Consider the following 22,460-nt stretch of genomic DNA (forward strand, 5'->3'; position numbering starts at 1 on the left):
AAGCCATGGGGAGCAAGCCAGCAAGTAGCATCCCTCCATGGCCTCTGCATCAATCAGCTCCTTCCCTCCAGGTTTCTGCCCTGTGTGAGTTCCTGCCCTGACCTCCCTCAGTAATGGTGTGGCCTGAGGGTTGTAAAGTGAAATAAATCCATTCCTCTCAAGGTTAATTTTGGTTGTGGTGTCTATCCATAGACACCCTAACTAAGACACCCTCCCAACTGCTCTCATCTACTCCATTGTAGGCCACAGGCAATTTTTACCCCCCTTCACTTTTAGGCTTCAAGAAAGGCCTTCCTTCCAGAGAGAGCGGCCAACTCACTGAGACTGGGCTGGCCGCAGGCTTGTGCGGCTTGTTCGTTCTCATACCCTGCACTCCCAATCTAAGACAAGGAAGCAGCTTGATTTATCCGCCCTACCACTTGCAAGGTAACAATTATAATTACTTTACAGTTATTCTGAATGTAACTGTGCCTCTCATTGGGTGTTGGGATGCCTTGGGAAAGAATTTTGGCAGCAAGTCTAAGGGCATGTTGGAAAGAAGAGAATTCTGGCAGCCGCCTTTGGTTTCAACTTTCAAAGGCTTGTGGCAGGTTTCACTTGTTTATGTATACCTAACTCTAAGCCCAGATCATGTGAGGAAGGAAAGCCACTTTAAACCGTCCTGTTTTGTACAAAATTACCAGGAATGGAAAGCCTTCTGTCTGCTCCAAGTGCCTCTTGCACCATGAAGCGTTTGTTATGAGAAGCAAGTGCTTGCTGCCTGATAGGAAAGGGTGGGAGAGTCGCTTCCCTTGTGTGTTTTCACTAGGCTTGCCAAAGAAAGGGATCTTGAGAAGTTGTGCTGGAAGCACAGGATGCAAGAGGAATTTTCATATTCTGTCGGAGGCCTGAAAAAGCAATCTGCTCCCGAAACTCCGAGAGCGGTGAGAGCCAAGAGTAAGAGTATTTTTTAAATTATGTAGCTTGTTTGACTATCCAGAATCAGGGCAGTTACCCTGCATGCGTGTGTGTGTGTGTGTGTGTGTGTGTAAGTGTATGCCAGAGTCTGTGTATGTGTGTGTTGTGTATGTATGTGTATATTCGTGTGTGAGAGTGTGTGTGTGTTTATAAGTGTGTGTGTGTGTGTGAGTGTATGTGTGTGTGTGTTTGTAAGTGTGTATGTGTGTGTGTGTGAGTGTGTGGGCATGTATACAAGATAATCTAATTGGAGGGAGAAGCATTTTTTTAGGGTACTAATAGAGTTATCTAGGAATTTCTCTACATTGTCTTAGCACCTTGCAAAACATTTGGAGAAATGGCCAGAGCACAACTGCAGAGACTGAGAGCAAAGGAGAACACCTGCCAAGTGAATCAGCCAGATATAACTGACAAGCCAGACTGTCAGGAAAAGTTCACTGCGCCTGTGCTGAGGTCTCGATTCCCAGCCATGCTGCAGTGACCCGAGGACAAGGACCAAACATGAGAGGGTGCTTTTAAAATGTCCATGTGACCTTGAAAGACACTGAGCTATCCTATGCATAGCTACAGGGCAGAGCTTCCAAGGGAAGGCTCTGGGAAGGGAGGCCCTGGGGTGGCAAAGCTCTCACACCAGTTTGTGTGATGGAGAGTCTCAGGCTGTGTCTGTTCTAGAGTGGGGAACAGTAGTCCGAAGTTCTCACCATTCTGGCTAAGCACAACAGAGACAATCCTGTGGCTGTCCCTTGGTGTCCACGAGGCTTTAGTTCAGAACACCCTTCCTTCAGATGCCAGAACTCAGATGCTCATGTTCCTTCTACTAAATGGCCCTGTATTGCTCATAACCAATGCATATCCTCCTGAAGGCCTTAAATAATATAACACAATCTAAAAGCCGTATGAATAATCATTATAGTGTATTGTTTAGGAAATAATAACAGGAAAGTTCTACATAAGCTTAGTGCACATATAGTCATTTTTCTGAGGGTTGTTTTACGTCTTGTTGTCCTTGTTGTTGATTTCCATTTATTTCTCAAAAAAGGGCAGATGCAGGGGCATGCCACAGTGCACAGTATGGAGGTTAGAAGGCAACTTGCAGAAGCTGGTTCTCTCCTTCCACCATGTAGGTAGGTCCCAGGGATCAAACTCAAGTCGCCAGGCTTGGTGGCAGCAGGAGGCTTTATCAGCTGGGCCATTCTCCTGGCCCTTTGCGAATACCTTTCAAAAGTTGTTTTACTTTCACATTATTATTAGTGCGCATATCATGTGTGGAAGAGGAGCCAGAAGAAGCCATTGGGTCCCCTGGTGCTTGGGCTGCCTGATATAGAAGCTGGGGACCAGACTCTGGTTCTCTCTAAGAGCAGTAAGTAGTTGCTCCTAACTGTTGGAGCCAACTTTCCAGCCCCACTTTCTGAATACCTTTGGTCCACCAGCAAATCCACAGATTTGGAACCCAAAGATAGAGAAATTGACTGGACTGTGTTGACCTTTGCACTGAAGCCCAGTGGAATAGTTTATTTTAGCTACTAGCTCATGTTTTTACCAGGGCCTATGGCTGACTTAAATGGTGCTGGCTAACGCTAGTAAGCAGTTGCCATTAGGCGGTCGCTGAAGCTGTACCCTAAACGGGGTCTAGAGGAAGACAGGTGAGTTCACTGGGAGCAGAGCTAGAGCAAAGGCAAGGGCAGAAGGTGCTAATTAAGGCAAGGCTCCTGGCAGCCCTCCGTGCTAGCCGGTATGCTTCTGTTTCCTACTTGGCTCTCTGACCAGTGTTCTGATCGTTTAGGGACAAGATGAACCCGTGCATATCAGTAACATCACCAACAGTTCTCCTGCATGCCCTGTGACAGCAAGAACAGATGGGCCACAGGCAGACTCACTAGAATTCGGAGAAACACAACTTCTGAAGCATAGTTCATATCTGTGCAACTGTCTCTCAAGGGAAGAGTGAGCAGGGCCAAGGAGTACAAACAAGGTGTCCCTCATAAAGGACTTGGTCGTTATCGATAATGAAGACGAGGGCATCTTCCAGGGCATCAGCAGGTCCAAGAAATATTTAGGTCTCAGATGTGATGGGCACTAAGACCCATGCCCCCAGCCTCGAGGCAGTAGTGCTGAGAAATGGCTTGGAAAAGACGTCTCCCCTCTCTGTAATCTCGTGATTTCGTCCAGAGAAATAGGGAGACAAAGACCAGACACTTAAGTGTACAATTCCTTGGTCTTAAAACCTTCATAACAGCAGTTCAAGGACAGAAATAAGATCTCAACTTTGTAGCTTGCAGACCTCAGTCTTCAGTCATGCGGTGTTTAGCAACTGGGGAGATCTGGTCACTGTGAGAGCACCTAGTATGTGACACAAACCTAGAGGCTGTGGGTGGGCCACTCTGCCTGGCCTTTTGCTGTAATAAGAGACATGGGAAAGAGAAGACCAGAGAAGCTGCTACCCGTGAAACCTGCTGAATCTCAGAAGATACTTTTTAAATACACGGTGATAGTAGGCTCAAAAGAACAATAAAAATATATAACACAAATCAGTAGTGTTGTTGAATATTATCATCACCAACCACTACATGTTGCAGTATGGCCGGTACTGCTGGGCAATGGGCATTCCAGTGCCTTTGTCTACACCGGAACTGTCACAACACTTACCGAATTTACCGTGGTCCTCACTAGGCAATAGGAATGTGCTCCCTTCAGTTTTGATTGATTGGACCACCATCATGTGCGAGCACAGCAAGTAGGCGATGAATGGAAATGTCATTATCCAGTGTACAGTTCTGTCACTGTCATCTTTTTGGTGGGTGGGAAGGAGGGAAGAGCATGAGGAAAGAGGAATGGGAACATTTTTTGGGAGAGAGCAGGGTCCCACGTAGCCCAGGGTGGCCCTGAACTCCACCATTCTCCCACATCTACTTCCTGGGGCCAAGGATTATAGGTAAGTACCACAATGCCAGGCCTTATATGGTGCTGGGGACTGAGCCTAGGATTCATGCATACTAGTCAAACACTCCCTGGGAAGGGGGTCTTAAGCTTCAGCAAAGACTTTTTTACTAAAGAGTATGCTTACTGTTTCAAATTCACCAGTGAATAAGGTCCAGGAAACTATTTTAATAAGACCCAACTTTAAAATGTTGATATATATATATCATAAGATGTTAACTCTGAGCCCTGCAGAATATAGTGCATCTGGGATGTCTAGTTTTATCCTTACAAAATGCTGTTCCCTGATATATATTCCTTGTCTTTGTTCCACATTTTCTTTATACTGCAGGGTAAGGTCCACGAAGTAGAAACCCATTCCAGCTTTCCTAGCAATACAAGCTTATCAAAGAGGGTGGGAGTGGGCACGTGACCCGTAGCTCGCTGTTCTTGGTGCTGTGATTTTACATTCACCATGGCAGCTCCCTCCTCACCACGGCCCTGTCCTGCACATCCCTTTCTTTAACCGCTGGTTCTCTTGCCTCCCACAATTATTCACCCAGCCCCACTGAATAATTTTCTTCCCCTTGCCTGGCACAGCAACAAAGCCCCAGAGCAGGAAAGAATGTCTGTGGCAGGCAGGTTGAACAATAATATAATTAAGAGATGGAGGAGATGTGGTGTTTCAAAAAGCCCTACAGAACAAGACTTGGGCTGACTTCTAGGGTCAGGACATTACCAGAAAACCACAGTCACCAAAGTATGAACATCTAAACCAAAGAAACTTTTCTCCAAATGAATAAAAGCATATGTAAATACTACTCCCTCCTGTAAAAGTTTTAATCTTCCACAGAAATTTTAATTAGAAACAAACTTTTGTGAGGCCAGCGAGGAAGTGGAGTTGCTAACCTCCCACACCGAAGAAGGTTCAGGGCGTATACCCTTGCACGCCTTTCCCAAATAATCTTGTAACTGGAATTCATGATGCAGGAAAGAAAGTCAGACCACAATGAACCAAATTCCTTATCTGTTAGGAGATGGGATACTAGGGTGATAACCCTGCCCCTGGGCAGAGAAGGAAGCTGGTTGGTGAGCTTCTCAGCAGATGATGTCACACAATGCAGAAAAAAACTTGCGGATATATGGTTTCAGCCACAATTCCATGAAAGAGAAAGCTGGAGAGACAGCTCAGCAGTTACAAGTCTTTACTACTCTTGCAAAGGACCCTGAATCAGTTCCCAAAACCTACAACATGGCTCCCAGCAACCACAGTAGGTGACTCACAACCATCTGTAATTTCAGCTCCAGGGGATCCCATACTCCCCGGCTTCTATAGGTGCCTGCACATACATGATACACCTAAACTCACATAGGCTTGTGTACATGAAATAGATGAAAAGGCCAGAAGAAGGCATCAGATTCCCCTGAAACTTGAGATACAATAAGACCTGAGCTGCCATGTGCATGCTGGGAACCAAACCTGGGTCCTTGGTCCTACTCCTCTTCACTACTGAGGCATCTCTCCAGTTTCCAAGTTCTCTGTTTTTAGTAACTACCGCTGGGTTGGAGAGGTGGCTCAGTGGTTAAGAGCACTGACTCGCTCTTCCAGAGGTTCTGAGTTCAATTCTTAGCAACCATAACCATCTATAATGGAATCCAATTCCCACTACTGGTGTTTCTGAAAAATAGCTACAGTGTACTCATATAAACAAAACAAATAAATCCTAAAAATAAATAAAATAACTACCGCAATGTGACACTGTGTCACCAGCTAATGGCAAATTTAAATGAAAAAATAAATGTCAGTATCAAACTAACATCCCACTAAAAGAAGAAGATAAATTAGAACATTTACGGCTGGTGAGGTGGCTTATCTGGGAAAGGTGCTTACCACGAAGTCTGACGACTCTGTTTCCATCCTCAGAACCCACAGATGAAAGGTCCTGACAACTATCTTTTGACCTCCATACACACAATCAACACATCAATATAATGCACTTTTTTAAAAAATTAACATAAATGTTCGAGGCTGAGGGTGTAGGTCAGAGGTAGAGAGCCAAATTATCCTGTCTGAGATCTTGGGTTTAAACTTCTGCACTGCAAAAAGCAGACAAAAACGAGATAAAAAGACGCAGGTGCGGTCACAGCTCTCTAACTTATGTAAGACTCGGATGATATCAGGAAAACGGTATCAGAAAGCACATGATTGAAATGAGGAACATCAAAATGGTTTTTTTTTTTTTTGTATTCTGGTAAAACAACATAAATGAAAAGTTGACACCTATTAAAAACCTATTAAAATTCACTTCTGAGATAACAATTTCTAAGAGTTATTGACAACAGACAAATTTTATGACTGCATGTTAAAGGCCTGGTTCTCATTCACATTCATTCCTAATAAATCAAAAGCAAAGGCTTTGCTAACTTAGTATAACTAGGGAGTGTCTACAAGTTAAGGCAGAAATCTGGGGAAGAAAAGTCTATAGGCTGAGGGGCAGTAGCATCAAATAACCACTGCTCTAAGTGCCAAGCATGACTTTGTATGGCAGCCTGGTCCCTTCCCCACAACCAGGATAATCAGTTACACAAAGTAGGGCCAGATCCCAGAACAGTTTGGACTTTGCTCTTACACCATCCTCTGAGGGCAGATGATCCCGGACAGCTGCCTCGACTGGGGTTATCAAACACCAAGAATCCCACCTAAGGGGAACGGAAAGCCAAGCCAAAGCTGGGGGAGAAGCAGAAGGCTGGACTAGCATAGACTTCAGAGAAGCAATTCCCAGTGTGTCTAAATGTTCCCAGGCTTCTAAAATATTGAAACAATTTTTCCAGAAAGAAATTTCAAATACACATTTTTGTCCTGATTAAAAGTATTCACACTGTTAAAAACAAAGATGTTTTCCAGGAAGCTAAATCATCTTGCTGGGTAGATAAAATAAAGCTCTTTTTTTTTTCTTTCTAGAGAGGACATACTTTTCATTTTGCTTGTACAATTTGGCCAAAACCAACCAACCAACAAACAAAAAAACCTGAGCTCATAATCTGAGATCCCCAAACTGATTATTTTAAAAAGACATGTCTCACACTGACCTAGTTTAGAAATCTGGATGCCTTAAAAAAAAAAAAAAAAAAAAAAAAAAAAAAAAAAACTGCCAGTAAACTGAGACCATTCATGAGAATGGAGCTTTTGAATGCTGAGAATATTCTTTGGGGCTCAGCAGAAAGATATTTGGCATTGATGACTGTAAATATTTGTAAAGCCCTGGGTAAATGGTCAGTCGGTGTTTGACCACACTCAAGCCTGCCTTCCAGCAGGATAGTGCAGGCCAAAGTTATCTAGGGTGATGGTCTGGGGGGGTTTAGGTTAAGTTTTCTCTTACTGTTTATTTTCAACAAAAACCCAAGCACTAGGATTCTGCTACTTGACATCTTTTTCCCATTCACTACAGACGTTAATCTTCCTGTTCTTCACTCCGGATGAGTGAAGACACTCAGAAGGTACTCTGGAAGCAGAACTAACTCATTCTCTGTCTCCCCCTCCCCCCATCCCTTTTCTCCCTCCTTCCCTCTCTCCCTCCCTCCACCACTCCCAACTTGAAGCCCACACAAAAGCAGAAAATGCCCAAGGGCAGGAGGTGGAGGGACTGGTAGCCTTAGACTTCTTTATACAGCTATATCCAAGTGGCTTTATGGTTTGCTTTGGATTCCTTTCCTTTTTTCTCCCTTTCTTTCTGTTCAGGGTAGTTTCAGAAACACTTGAGGGTCTGATGCCCATGAGGAAAAGGAGTGAGGCTTACAAAGATCCAGTAAGGAGGAGGAAGCCAGTGAGGAATCAGATCCGAATGGGAGCAGAGAGCAAAAGACTCACCTCAGTCAGGGAAAGCTGCAGATACTTTTAACTGCCAGCAGCCCAGTGAAGACTGGCTGGGCTCCTTTTGCCTCCTACCCACACCCTAAAAACTGAGTCATCTCAAAGTTCATTTATTATGCTTCTGGGCAGAGACACCCCTCATCCGCTGCCTCAGAAATGCCGAGGACACTATCCTTCGGGCCATACCTCTGGTGTTAAAACCAGCAGTCAGAAGTAACTGACCAGGACCCCCTGTCAAGAGTTCCAGCTCGGGGGTTTTGATAAGGATCATGGGGCTGAAAGCACAAAGAAAGGGACAGCCAGTGGAAACACACAGAGAACTCTATTCTGAGAAATTGGCATGTAAAGGGGGTGTGTGTAAAATTGACAACAGAATCCTTGAAAAGGGGCCCTGGGAGGAACTAGCCAAGATATTTTTCCTCCGTGAAAAAACGGGATCAGTTTCATTCTAACAGCAACTTGAAAACTGGGCAGAGCCTCTCTCTCTCTCTCTCTCTTATCAGCAATTACCTGATAAAAATATCACCATAACTTATAGCCCAGACTCCACGGTTAACGTAATGTATTGTTCATAGCTTTGTATGTCAACATATTACTGTGCATTTCCAAATAACAGAAGGTAGACAGCCAACTGTCAGTCTCTCCTCGAGACACACCAGAGGACTGGTCCAATATGCAATTTATGATGAAGCCTATAAAGACCACTTTATTAGAAAGTAAACTAATTTGTTCCGACCTTTTCAAAAGCACTTATTTGAAAATAAATAAATAAAGTTAACAGGTGTCTGAGGCATTAGAATGCATGCGGTTCTGCATGGCTTAAGCCCTAGAAACAGAATTTAGCGAAAACCACCTGGTAGCCTCCGTCCGGTCCCGTCCCTCTCCATATTTAAGCTAGCAGCCTTCCTGGCTTGCACCGCGGGCATCCTGCACAAGCACCCCTTCTAACCTACCTGGCTGAAGCTGAGGTCCTCGGGCTGCTGACGTCTCTCTAGCAGGTCCAGCCTGGGCCAGCCGGGGCAGCTGGCACACCGGGGAGGAAGGGCTCTCTCATTCTCTCCCCTCTCCCTGAGTGCTCCGCGCCTGGATGACAGCTTTACACTTCTGCAGGATTGCCACAGGACTCCACGCCCAGACCTACAGCTCCTCGGGAAGAGGAGGAGTTCCTCTCCGCCTCCTTGTCTTGACAGGCAGGAACCTTGCAGAACCAGCCAGCGGCTTGGGGCGCCGGCAGCCAGAGCGTTTATTTATACAGGAAGCTCGGCGCCGCACTTCCTACTTCCCATCTGGGTCGCACTTCGATTGCAGGTGATGGCCTTAACCCTGTCCAATCCCAAGCAGGCAGAGCGCAGAGCAGTGGCCCTCAGGTCGGGACCTGGCGCTGCCCCAGGAATCTCCCGGCTGGGTGCAGGCAGCACCCCCCACTGCGCTTCCTCCTGCTCACCAGTAAGCCTCACCTTGGGCTGCAGCTCTTGTCGTCTCTCTGTGTATCTTCACAGCACACCTTTCCTCTTCTACTTTCCACAGCCCTTGACGTGCTAGCTCACCTTCCCTCAACCCACCCCCAGCCCCCACCCACCACCCAGCCGCTGCCGTCCCACATCACTTCAAGTGTGTACCTTGGCTGTCCAAGTGTGTCAGATGTGGGCAAATCAAGCTAGAAGCTTTAGTGTACTTACAACGATTTCACTTCAAGTGCTTTGTCAACAAAAGATGTGAAAAGCACGCTTAACATATCTAGTTGTTGTCTCTCTTAATGGCAATCAAACAGCTAATCCAGGAAACAGGAGTAGTGTGTCATGACTGTGGATACGTAGTACTGTGTTTTTAATAAATGGCAAATCCTCACTCTCAGTGTCAGCCCCCATAGGTCCCAAGAACAGGCCCAAACAAACCTGTTGAACATTGCAGTTTTGAAAGATGTCTGGCAAAGGGATTTTTTCTGTGGGCTCTCTGCAACCTTCCTTCAGCTGCTAACTAAGGTCAGGATGTAACTTCCCGAAAGGAACGGGCTTACAGATGCTTCCTGGGACAGGTAAACGGGTGTTGTAAGGAAGCTGTCCACCTCTTAGCCAAGTTCAGAATGCTCTGTGTGTGTGTGTGTGTGTGTGTGTGTGTGTGTGTGTGTGTGTGTGTGTGTGTGAAGCTAGAGAGAAAACAAAGGGAGGAGGGTGACTGCAGACAATAGAGTACACAGTATGGACCTAAAGGCCGGAGTGGCATTGGCCCTTAATTCCAGAACTCAGACAAGAAGATCTCTGAATTCGAGGCCAACCTGATCTATAAAGTGAGTTCTAGGACAACCAGGGTTACACAAAGAAAGCCTCTCTTAAAAAAAAAAAATCATACAACCAGAAGGCATTTGAATTTGCAAAGTCTTAGTTATTTTAACCCAAGCAAATAAGTTTAAAGAGGATGTTTAGGGAGAGTTAAGGGGCTGGACAAAACCCTGGGATAAGATCAAAATGGGTTTGTCGAGAAAAATGTGTATTAGCGAGAAGGATGAGGATGAAGAGCTAACTTCAGATTGAGTGGCACTTAGGGCCCCAAGTAACCTACGCCCAGAAAGATTCTTGGTGCAGTGACCATTCCTGGTGGATAAGAGACAAGGAAGGTAAACAAGCACCTAACAGACCAACTCATTCCTCAGTGTTGATAGCGATCTTCTGAGCCTCAAGCCAAAGTTCAACACAGTCCACTTTTTACATCGCCCTGCAATTAAGGTGCAGGCTAAGGGAGAAGCCACAGCCAAATGAAAGAATGAAAAATACAGGTCAGGCAAAAATCGAACTGTGTTTTGGACACAGAGACTTCAATAGACCTGAACCACATCAAAGCGGATGTAAATTTACCCCCCCCCCAATGTAGTCAAGATTTAATGCTAAATATACTGGAAGTATCTGCCTAAGGTGTCCACAGATGATATGCATCCCCTCTGGTATCTACTGATTTCTCCCATAGGCTGCTCGGGACTAGGAAGATAAGGCTGAGACCGACCTCTTCACCCCACGTGAGAGTGGACATGACCGTGTGGCATTCTTGAAGACCAGGTGCTGTGGTGACACAGGCAAAAGTCAGCCCGGCGAAGGAAGGGAAGAAAGACGGAAGAGGGGTAGTTATTTGGGATTAGGGTTTCAATCCGGGTCTTCAAGCAGCTTAGAAGGGGACTGTGAAGAAAGCTGAGCAGGGCAGGGGGCGTGGCTAGTGACAGAGATTTTAGAGAAGCCTTCATAAGGTAGACAGAACCGGTGTGTTTGTGATGAGAGGAGGGCTGAGGTGCAAATGGAAAAGTGACTTCAGAAACAGAATCAATGGAATTCAGCATCTATTAGGATGTAGGGCATGAGGCTGCCGAGACCCGGTTGCTGGTGCAGCTGGGCGTGGGGGATGGTAAAGAGAAGTGGAACCGATAATGAAGAGTCAGCTTCCTACCACAGAATCCACCATCCTGTAGGCCGAGTACAAGGCCATCTCCTAGAACTGACTGAGTAGGAAGCCATTTAGGAACCGTGCTCACGGAGACAGCCCCTACAAATGAAATTACCACCCATAAGAAGTAGCATCCTGTAAGGGAAGCATGGTTGACCCACACAAACCCTTACTAGCCGTGTGACTTCCCATAAGTTATTGGACATAATCCAGTCAAACTCAGCCTTTTAACCTAAGAGGAAGAAGGAAGGACAGCAGGCGTGGAGAGATGGCTCAGTGGTTAAGAGCACCCCCTGCTCTTCTAGAGGACCAGGGCTCAATTTCCAGCAACCAGATGGCAGGTCACACAGGGGCACATGTGCAGACAGAACACTCACACACATGTAAGGTTATTTTCTTTAATTTAACTGTTGTGTAAATAAGTGGGAGATCTCTGACGTTGGTCTGCACGGTGCCCAGTGAGACAGAAGCTCTTGTGTTTGCCGGATCCTAGGGAGCGGAGCTGCACGTGAACCTCTGGGATGGGGCCCTGCTCAGCTCTACACCGTGGTCCTGGCCAGGTCTAAAACAGGAACCGTGTCAATGATACACATCGAGAAGGGAAGTGAAAAGGGGAAAGAATGAAAGGGGCCAGAAAAAGAACCCAGAGATACATTACCAGGTAGGAAGAAGGAAGCCCTCATGACAGCCTGAGCGAGAAGAGCCTCGTTTAGCCTAGAAAAATAAATAGCTCACTGATATGTCTCAGAAGCCAATCTAAACACTATAATCTAGAAGGTATTTTTATCCTCCTGAGTGAGAACATGGTCTATAAATTGCTCACCGGTCTAATCCTATTGAACATTGTCATAAAGGATCCTCTCCTAATCTGAATTTCAGATCTTCCCAAAGAAAAGCCACATCAAAATCTTGCTTAATGATTATTAATCATTAATCATATAGAAGTAATACCCAATTAAAGCCAAAGCAAATTTAAAGTTTTCAAGCCAGATGTTTGAAATGCCAGCACTTAAGAAGCTGAGGCAGGAGAATTGCCACATGATTGAAGCCAGCCTGGGCTACATAGTAATACCCCTATATTAATAGGGGGAAAAGGCTAAAACGGAAAACCAGATAAAATCTGAGACCAATAAATTGAATAGAACTTATCAGTTCAGGTATGTATAAAACAACAATATATAGCATATTATATAATGGGCAATGTTATAAAACCATTGTAGTCAGACTTAAGAAAAGACGGAATGGGTTATCAAGTAAAGGTAGTTATTAAGCAAATGGCTCAGGAGTAAAAGGTATTGTTGCCCGGCCTGAGTTTGATCCCTGCAACCTACATGTCAAAAGTGAGAGAGCTGACCCCCACAAGTTGTCCTCTACATCCACATCCTCCCCCACATATATTCAATATTTATCTTTTTACTTAAATTGGATTTCAGTAGGTATGGTGGTACACATCCACAAACCCAGTACTCATGTGGCTGAGGTAAGAACCTCGTGAGTTCAAAGCCAGCCTGGGCTACATGGCAATCAAGACCTTATCTCAAAATGAAAATTAATTTTCATGGTAAGCTTCCGAGTCAAACCTAATTCAATTCACAACTTTCCTAAACATTCCGCTCTGGTACCATAAATTAGATAAAATAAGCTTTTCAGCGTACTAGATTAACTCGATGTTCATGTGCAACATTTGGTGCCTTGGTAAAAAGCTAGAAAGGTTTAACTGTACAGAGCCACTTTCTGGTGCTGGAGCCCGCTAAATGGCTGTCATTGTGTTCCATGCACATGTAAAGAAAGCATTACACTCAAAGTGGACAAAATGGATTTAGAAAAGTTGGTTAACTCTACTGAAGAGTCACCCCTCACAGCATGAAACATGATCACAGTGGAAAGGGGGGCTGGCGTAGCTGCAAGCCTGTGGCCTACAGGCTCACACTGTCGAAAGGTTCTTGAGATAGTTACGAACTTGATAAAGATACTGCTTCAGTGGATTTGAAAATTATGTGTCCCTTTCCACCTTTGTGGGAAAATCGAAATTTGGTCTTTAATTTTATATTTAACTTGAACCTCTTTAGCCCGTCTTCTGTAGAAAGGTTCCTTTCGAAATGGTGTCATTTTTCCATTTCCCCACCGAGTGGCTTATGTGCTGGTCTTTAAAGGTAGACGAACTTTATGAGTATGTGCTAAGCAACAGGTGAAGAAAGAAGGGCTGGGACAAAAGGAGCCAGAAAGGATGGCATTGGCTCCCTTCCCTTGGGAAAGGACCAGGGGGAAACCAGGGTCACACTCACTCCGTCTCAGGGGTAATCTAGATTGGGAGCATTCTTCCAAGTCTCAAATCCTAACACACTGCTGGATGAAACTGTGGTAAGATCTGGAAGAGGCGGTGAGGGGCTGCAGTAATGAACCCACTGAGACTCTCTGCTCCAGTCAGCTTGGGTCGTTTATACTTTACCACGAAGAGAGCCATTTCTTCCGTATTTTCAAATTAGCCTTCGTTGAGCTTTGCCCCTGTTGTGTATATATTTAATTCTCACACCACCTTCCCTGACACTCACATGTGTGGTTGTGTCTGTCTGCATTCCTAACCTTCGAGATTTTACTCTTTGCATGATCTTGTCATTTCTCCCCTTTATATGTTTTTCTTTTATTAACTCATCAGCTCTTCTTCCCATCCATCTGTGTGCGAGGGCATGCATTTGGAAGGATTTTCTCTGAGGAGCAGGTGTTTCAGCTGGCCTTTATTTCATGAATAAAAACATTTACTGTAACGGAATTTTCCCTCTGTAAAGTTTTTAGTATATGCAATGCCTTAAAGATTTGAGCATAAAGTTCACTTTTTTGTGACTCTCTCAAAAGTTGATTATTTTTTTTCCTTTGGAAGAATTTTCAAGTAGTTAGGGTTTGGGTTTGTATATTGAGCACTGAGTTCTCATGTAATGGATCCTGACTTGAGGGGAGTAGCCTCCAAAACCCCTCACTTCTTATGTTTGCTACTGTTTTACTTTAGGTCAAGTAGGTTAATAATTCTACTTTTGCTGCACATTTCCAAAGAATTGCTCTCTGAAATGTCTCATGGTCCTGACCTTCTCAAGAATAAGTCCAGGGCTAAAGTTGTAGCTAAGTAATCAGAGCACTTGTTTAGCTTTGCCCACTTTCCATCCCCAGTACCATAAATAAACAAACAAACAAACAAATAAATAAATCCACTGAGCCTAATATTTCACGACTGTAATACCAGCATGTGGGAGGCGGAGCCAGGAGGACTGGCAGAGTTTGAAACAAGACTGGGCTATGTGGTGACTTCCATATCTGCCTGGAATACAGTGTGAGAACCTGTCTTAGAAAGAAAGAGAGAAAGAAAGAAAGAAAGAAAGAAAGAAAGAAAGAAAGAGAAAGAAAGAAAGAGGGAGGGAGGGAGGGAGGGAGGAAGGAAGGAAGGAAGAGGAAGGGAGGAAGAAAGAGAAAAAGGGAGGGAGAGAGAAAGGGAAAGGAAAGAGAGGGGGAAGGGAAAAAGAGAGGAAAGGAGGGAAAATAAAGAGAGAAAGAGAGAGAGGTGGGGGGGAGGGAGGAAGGGGAGAAAAGCCACAGCTCATGATCCATCATCCTACCACAAATCTATTCTTATTTGCCAGTCAAGAACCATAGCACCTCTAGATAGAAAACAAGGCAACTAATTATTTTAATAGTCGGATGATTGTATCATCTTGGAATTTAATCAAAACAAATCAAAGACCTGCAAGCTCTTCTCTTGCTTCTGGCTTAAGCTTTTCTCTCTCAGGTGTTTCAACCCCCACCCCACCCCCCTTAGCACTGTGAAGGACAAAGCCACTGCCCACCTGTGATCCAAGAAACAAGCCTGTATCTTGCATATCAAGGCCTCATGGAGAAGCTCTGAAGCCTCCAGGTAAAGGGGGACCACAGCAATGTTTAAAACAAGTAACTTTTGAACTGGTTCCTCCCAGTGAGGCTGGAAGTGTCTGTGCTTGGAGCACATCAGGTTTGAGGACCCAAGGCTCAGACAAGGAGCAAAGGAAGTTCTATTTAAAATCATCACGGAAATTCCAAACTCTGACAATAGAATCTGCAGATATTTTAACCAGGGCATGAACAGGGAGGGGAGCTGTTTTCTCAGAGTCTTCTGAATATTTGTTATGAGAGAATGGGGGCTTCCTCAGCTCAGGAGAATCTGAGGGAAGAACAGATTATCGAGTGACTCCTGCTACTGCAAGGTGGACATGGAACTTGGTAGCCAGCATTTTATACAAACATTATCTCTTTTAATCTTCACAAAAGTATTCACTATAAGAAGCAATCTATCTGGGCAGTGGTGGTGGTACATGCCTTTGATTCCAGCAATCGGGAGTCAGAGGCAGGTAAGAGCTCTTGAGTTTGAGGCCAGCCTAGTCTACAAGAGCAAGTTCCAGGACAACCAGGACTACATAGAGAACTATCTCAAAAAATAACAACAAAATCACTATCAACATTATCATCATCGTCGTCGTCATCTAAGCTTATGTACTTACAAACTGTATCTTTCTTTCCTGCCCCCCTGCCCCCACCTTTCTCTGTACAGCTTTCTCTACATACTGTAACTGTCCTGTAACTTACTACGCAGACCAGGCTGACTTCAAACTCAGATTCACCTGCCTCTGCCTCTCCAGGACTGCTACCTCACTTAGTGAAGTTTTAAATAGTTAGTGACTGACACTCCAGGAAATCGTCAGTAAAGCATAGGGTACGAATGGTGTTGTCCCCAATAGGGAACAAGCTTAACCATCTGGGGTTCAGTTGAGACTCCAGTCAATCCACCTGTAAGTCAAGAAAAACATTCTTGAACCCTCTAGGATGTCAGCCTGTGACTTCAGCAAACATTTGCTTAAAGGCGAGTACATCCACCCCTTTATTTTGAAGTCATTATTACATAAAGCAATAAGTAAATATTTAAGCTCTTTGAATCAACTGACCTCACGAAATCCAATCCTGCCCCTGAATTTTACACTACTGCCCAGTGCATCACGGAGGTGACTGTCTGACAGCCTAATAATGACTGTAAGTGAAAAGAAATTCATGGCGGCAGCCCTGGTCATGCTCCGCAATCCTCAGGCTTCTTCACTTCTGTTCTGAGTTCCGGCGCCACCTCTCTCCCCTAAGGCCTTCTTCAGGTTTCCTACTGATCGCTGAGGTTTTCCACTTACAGAGGCCGTTCTTGCCTAACCCACATAACTGACAGCTCCTCCTCCCACAAGAAGTCACTCAAGGCTTATCATCTTCTTGATTAACTTTTAAAGTCAGATGGAGAAAAAAAAAGGGGGGGGGGGTTGCCATGACATTTTCATAGTATATGTCATTGGACTGCATTCTTACTCGCCACCCCCACCCCAGTCTGTCACTTCTCCCCCTTTGCTGGACTCCTCCCCCGAGAATAGTCCTCCTGCGTCTTGTCACGTTCATGCCCACAGAGTTAGATCCAGAGTTTTGCGTATGAGACAGGATGTTCTCCATTCCCTCTGTATCCCTCACTAGATCTCTCCCCACCCTTTACAACTTTTTCTACCTCTTCTTAGTTCCCCTTTTATTTTCATGTCACACTCACACATGTGCAAAAATGTATGCATGCATGCATGTATGTATATATACACACATGCACACACATGTGCATGCATGCATACACATGCACACATGTACACACTTCACTTTGTGGAAGTGCAAAGGCATGAACATCATTACACCTTCTGGCAAGGATAGAGTGAAAGGCATCCGCTATAGCCCTCTTGGAGCGAGCAAGCCTTTAAGTAGATTACGCCTTGTTTATTATGGCTGTTCTGTACAGTGTGAGGATGGCTTCGGTCTCAACAATCAGAGCCTTAGTGAACTCAACAATATGATCTTACCCAAGTGCTCTGTAACTAGCATCTCCTTTAGCACTCTGAGCAACCCATCCACTAAGGCTCCGTCGTCTGGTAAAGCGGTACCATGAATGAATCCTGGAGCCATACAGAAAGCTCTTGGTACACCAAGTCATCAGTACCCTGGGGCCCAAGGCAACTAATTTCCATTATAGCCTCACTTCCCAAAATAAAATTACCATGAAATCAAGCTCCCCCATTTTTCTCTTGTCAGCACCATTGGAGAGCAGGGGGTGGGGGGTGTGGCCAAAAATAGAAGGTTGACATAAAAGTTTTGATTTTGTTTTTCAACATTGACTTGCGGCAAAAGGCCAGGTGTTCTGCCAGATCGAGCTGGACAATATTGCTGTGTCAGCAGAATTCCAACCTTGGCTAGGAAGGAAGATCTAAAACATACATGGAGAGGCTAGTAACTCTGGGAGCATTGAATTCTCCGGGTTGGCCCCTCTGCAATAGGAAAGAGGCAAGTTTCCCACGTGCACAGAGAGAGTGTGAGTCAAAGACTATTTCAGTACGGGATCCTATTTCAACCTTGTTGTCCATCTGTTTTCTGGGAACGTAAAGTTGCCCGGTTCCAAGTTAGAAAGCAGGATGAAGTCATCCGCTAAAGCTGCAATAAGCAGAAGCCTTGAAAAAATGGCCCCCGGAGGTTACATAACAGGGCCCTGAAGTAAGAGCCGGGTCACACCTGCTAATCTGGCGGGACATCCCTAAGGCCCTAATCCTCATCCCAGGCAGGTGAGCTCAGGGATCCAGATAAACAAAGACTCACTAGAAAATTTCTTCTTTCTATCCTTCTTTTTCTTTTCCTCTTTTTTTTTTTTTTTTTCTTTTTGTAAATGGAGGAAAAACAGACCCAAGAAAAGCATTTCTCAAGCGGAGGAATTTATCCCCTTCATCCATTTGCCTATCACTAGAGTGTCTGGGGGCCACAAGACAGAGCCGCTTGCGGGGACGAGTGCGCAGAAAGCCGGTGTGTCCAGGGCTGCTGGCAAAAGCTCAGAATCCAGGTTTAACAGTGAAGAGAATCCCAAGGTCATGATTATTATTTCATCTATGTTTTAGGCCAACTGATCCTTTATAGTTTGGCGAGAGACCTAAGATGCAGGGACAGCGTGATTTGTGTGACGGAATGAAGTCCAGCTTTAAACAAATGAGCTGCAAACAAACTTTTAGAATATTTACAAGTTAGGGGCACTATGAAAAAAAAAAGGTTACAACCCCTTCCCCTCCAGGTTTGTGTGTGTGTATGTGTGTGTGTGTGTGTGTGTGTGTGTGTGTGTGTTTACAGCTGCCATAGAAAATAGGAAGTACACCTGTGTGTGACCAATCACTGAGCTTTGGTGTCTTTCCTTAGAAGTCACTTCACTGAAGCCAAGAATGGTTGGTCAACTCCGAAGGGACCCTAAGTAAACTGCACACAATGCAAGCAAAGGTATTCATTTATGGGGAAGCAGGGCTTGTTGGGAAAATATGTCCAACACTAGAAAGCAGTAGTGAGCAGTAGGTGTGTGTGTGGAGGGGGTGTGTTTTTCACTTCCTGTGGACAAAAAGAGCCTAGAGAACTTGTTATAGTCCAAGAAGAGAAAAGTCAAACAAACTCCCACTGAAGATGGTGTCTTCTGAGCAGGTGTGTGTGTGTGTGTGTGTGTGTGTGTGTGCACGCGCGCGCGCGCGCGCATTCATGCAAGTATGTGCAGACGGGTGATAAGGAATGACTTGGAGGAACAATCTGATTTAAAAGAGGAATCTCATTGCTTGGCCAAGAAGAGAGTTGGTCTTAGACTCCTTCATGGCCCAGACTACCCAGAAAGGGTGGGTAGCAGGTAAACCATATGACCAAACAAGGAGACAAAGGTACGGCATGCTCGTGTGGTTTCAACACTCAGGAGGCTGAAGAGTAAGGACCGAAAGTTCAAATCCATCCTGGTTAAATAACAAGGCTTCCCAAAAACGTAATAAATAAGTAATAAATACCCACCCAGCATGTGTTAAATCTTAATGTGATCCCTAGAGCTATCCTACTCCCTCTACCCCCATAATAGATAGCACCTTCAAAGCTCATGGTAGCCACCTTTGAATGATGTAAAGTTGTTTGGTCTCTTAGCTAACGCTGATTGGCCCCGGCATTTGAATTTAGGGACAGTTAATCTCTGTGTATGGCAGGAACGGTGCAGCAGGCGTACTTCATCATCTACATGTCTACAGACTCAGCGGAGAGAGGCAAGGGGCAATGAGGCAGATGCGCAAGCAGGGAGGCAAGCCAGTGGAAAGAGTGTTCTGGTTCTCGGTTCCCGGTCCTTCTGGAAGCTATCTGCATTCCTGTCAGCTCTGTGAGAGGCTCCTTCCTTGTAGTAAATCTCCCCCCCCCCTTTTTTTTTTTTGTTAAAGCCTGTTTGAATTTATTTCAGTTATTTAGAATGGAAAACACCCTGTGTGAACCATATAACCATAAAATAAATCAGGATTGTGCTGTGAAAAGAACACACAGACTTCTGAATCTGGTCTCCCTGAAGATGGGCTGTCTAGTCTAGAGTTCCCTGGGTTGTTTGGTCCCTTGCCTGTTACATGTCATGCATAGGAATGGATATTGGAAATGCATGTATAGAGTCCCTGGCACATTGCAAGCAGAGTCATGATTTCTAGAACTCGGGGTTGTGGGGGATCACAGCAGTAGAACACCCCCCCCCCCCGCCAAAGGACCTAAGCCTGTGGACAGCAGAAAGCAGAGAAAATGCTTCTAGAATACTTCAAGCCCAAATTTCTCCTGCTCCCTTCAAGAGAACCATTTAGTCCCTGGTAGGTGAATTTCAAGTAACTCCCACCTGGTCCTTTAAACATTCTCTGGGAAGTCTGTCCCTCTCCCTCCTTTTCTCTCTGATTTCATTCCTGTCTGTGTGACCCATGAAGGTCAATGGATTACTGCCCTAACTACTGCACCATCCCTTCCCGGGATCTATAAATAAAACCTTTGTATTCTCCACCTACTCTGGTGCTATGCTGAGTTTGTGCCCCACCCCCATCAGAAGCACCAGGGGCTACCTATGGAGGGCAAGATGACAGAGAGACAGGTTGGATGCTGGTGTGAGAAGAGCCGTGCGGCATTTGTCAGCATAAACAAGTTCCTCGTGTGAGCGACTCTCTGGTTACAGGTTGAGCGTAAGCTAAGCTGATGCCAGGTAGAGGAGCTATCCCATGGTGGGCACACTAAATAGATAATGCCCATCTCCTTTGCTTCCTGTTTGGGCGAGGCTGCTTACCTGTTCCAGTGATGGGATCCCAGCACATTACTGCGGGTATCTTGACAGGATGAGAAATTAAAACTTAGGAATCCAAAAGAGATGTCTCTTCTAAGTTCTTTGTGGTAAGCATCCTCTTCATTAAGTATTTGATTTACTATTCACACATGTGTTTAATGTGCTGGGGTCCAAGCGGCCATCCACCCCCTCTGCCAAGTCCTCCCTACCATCCTCCCCAGTTTTCCTTCTTAATTTCCCTCCATGTTTTGTTTTGAGCCCAGTTGGTGCTGTCTATAAGAGGCATGGTCAGCCTCTCAGATCCCACAGCCTGAAGAAAACTGACTACCCTCTCCCATTAACCATAAACATCAATAGCTTCTTGGCTAGGGGTGGGGCTTCATGCTGGCATTGTGGCTGGTTTGATCTTGGCACATTCAGCCCCAGCCATTGTGAGCTGGTGTGCAACTGTGCTGCCACATCCAGCACTGCAGCATCCACGCCTGCCGGCCCTTACCCTCTTTCTGCCTCCTCTGCCATCATGAGCCCTAAGCCTTGGTGGAAGGAGTGGGGCACAGATGGGTCATTTTGAGGTGAATGCTCTGATGTCTCTTAGTCTCTGCTCATCAACTGGTTGTTGGTCTCTAAACTAATTATCAACTACTGCAAAGAGGAACCTCTCTGACGAGACTGAGAGACACATTAATCTGTGGGGATACAGATACAAACTTGGGGTGGTTTGCTCCTATATCTGTTTAGCAGAATAATAGTACTACGTTCTCCCCTAGGTGCTCTGACCTAGATAGTTATGAGTAAGGGTCCATTGACAGTAGCAGATATAGGATTCATCCTGATGAATGGACTTTAAATCCAATGAGGGGCAAACAGTCATTCCCGTAACATTCCTCCTGCCTCTGTTGTAAGATCTTCACAAATTCAAAACTCTTTATTGAGTTTCCCTAGTATATGCTAAGTATTGCTTGATGGTATTTTTCACTGTATCACTGGCCACAGATTACTTCTATGTTGGGCGGAGGCACAGAGTTTCCTGGGGAAATCCCAATTTTACTATGGGCACAGAGTCCCTTCCTATACCAATTCTTCTTGCTCCTCTTTCAATTTACACAACACAACAGAAGAAAAAAATTAACTCTTGCTTCAGAACTTGTAAACATATGGAGTTTTGTGCATTTTCTGACACACAAGGCCCTACTAAGTGAGTCTCATCCAAAAGTCGTTGATGCTTCTCGACTAGTCTGATAAATTCTTGGCATTTTTCCAAATTCTGTCTCAGGCTCTGCTCTGAGGTATGGCCCATAGACAAGAGACAACCTGCAACCCAGGCGTCCCCTGTGCTGATGAACACAGCCCTGCCAGGCCTCTTCTTGTCTACCAGGAAGCCCGGGATGTCTCCACACACGCGGTTTACTACCAAACCAGCTTGGTCTGATTTCTCTTGCTGAATCAGAACCCCCAAACTGGAGAGTCTATGAAGAGAAAAGGAGTGTTGTGAACCCCCAAACTGGAGAGTCTATGAAGAGTAAAGGAGTGTTGTGAACCCCCAAACTGGAGAGTCTATGAAGAGAAAAGGAGTGTTGTGTCTCAGGGTCTAGAAGCTCAAGTCTACCATGAAGCATCTGTCTGTGGTGAGGGCATTGCCCTGCTTTGACTCATGGCAAAAGCAAAAGGGCTGTGTGGGAAGAGAGAAACATGAGGAGTGAGCTTGTTCCAGACTCCCCACTCTTGCAAGGACTAACTCGGGAAGACAGCTCAGTGGGCAAGGCATTTGCTATCAGTTCTAACAACCCGAGATAGATCCCTAGACCCTCAACTCCTGCAAGCTGGACTGTGACTTCCACACCCAGGCAATGATGTTCACCACCACCATCAGTAAATAAAGGCAAAAAAAAAAAAAAAAAAAGCAATTAAATTCAAAAATTGTAAAGAGAACTCCTGCTGCAGGAAGGCATTGATCTTTCTTACACCCCCACCTCCCACTGCTGCCAAGACAGTATCAGCGTGAGTTTTGGAGGAGACAAACCAAATCTAAATTATACAGGCACTTATCCCACTATATCCTAATTGCTGGTTGCTTGCAAAGGAGGGCAGACAACGTGTCGGTCGTCTCAGATCGACAGCATTATGCTT

At 45.2% G+C, this 22,460-nt stretch overlaps 1 protein-coding gene across 1 annotated transcript in view; it reads right to left on the reverse strand.

Moving 5' to 3' along the window:
• The window catches only part of RNF144B (ring finger protein 144B), a 51,238-nt gene extending 42,398 nt beyond the window's left edge, over positions 1-8,840 (reverse strand). Inside the window, exon 1 of the mRNA XM_080921187.1 lies at positions 8,698-8,840. The gene's annotated coding sequence lies outside the window, so the exon portion shown is untranslated. The remainder of the gene's footprint in view (positions 1-8,697) is intronic.
• Between the last annotated feature and the right edge of the window lie 13,620 nt (positions 8,841-22,460).

Source organism: Micromys minutus (assembly GCF_963924665.1).
Source record: "Micromys minutus genome assembly, chromosome: 1".
Classification (NCBI taxonomy): domain Eukaryota; kingdom Metazoa; phylum Chordata; class Mammalia; order Rodentia; family Muridae; genus Micromys; species Micromys minutus.